Here is a 687-nt window from a genome sequence, read left to right on the forward strand (position 1 = left end):
CGCCCCCCGATCTGCCACCGCCACCGCCGCCGCCGCCGCCGCCGCCGCCTCTGCCGCTGCCGCCGCCGCTGCCACCACCACCACCAGCCCCGCCGCTTCCTAGCAAGCTCACTGCTGCCCAAAAGCTCCCAGCCAGGGAACTCCACCAGCCTATTTATCTGAGCCCCGGGAAAGCTCCGTGACGTAGCTGCCCATATATGGACAGACAAAGCCCAGCCGAAGGGGCGCGACGTCACAATGGAAGCTCCTCACAATGGAACATTAGAAAGCAGGAAGCGGGCCGCAGCCAACGTGCGGCGCCCGCACCGCTTGCCGCTCTTAAAAAACAGAGAGAAAGAGAGAAATAGAAGGGAAGAAAGATGAAAAATGCGAGAGGAGAGAGGAAAGAAGGAATGCGCTGAGCGCAGAGCACGTAGCGTGAAGTCGAAAACCCAGGAACTGAAGTGTGTGTTTGAGGTCTGCCTTAGGACAGCGCGTTTAGGGGACGGTGGGCGGCAGGGTGGGGTTGTTTGCAAGTGGCCTCCAACACCCCCAGCAGGAAGAAAGAGTTGAAAACACCTGGCGATGTCCCTTTGCAGCCTGGGCACCGCCAGGGAGCCCGGGAGCTGCGTGTTCCCACCCTGTTCCCGCAGCGCCCCCCGCGTCCGGGACCCTACCCGAGATTAAGAAGCAAGAGAGTACTTCTTG

Source organism: Propithecus coquereli, unplaced genomic scaffold, assembly GCF_000956105.1.
Source record: "Propithecus coquereli isolate 6110/MARCELLA unplaced genomic scaffold, Pcoq_1.0 Scaffold79, whole genome shotgun sequence".
NCBI lineage: Eukaryota > Metazoa > Chordata > Mammalia > Primates > Indriidae > Propithecus > Propithecus coquereli.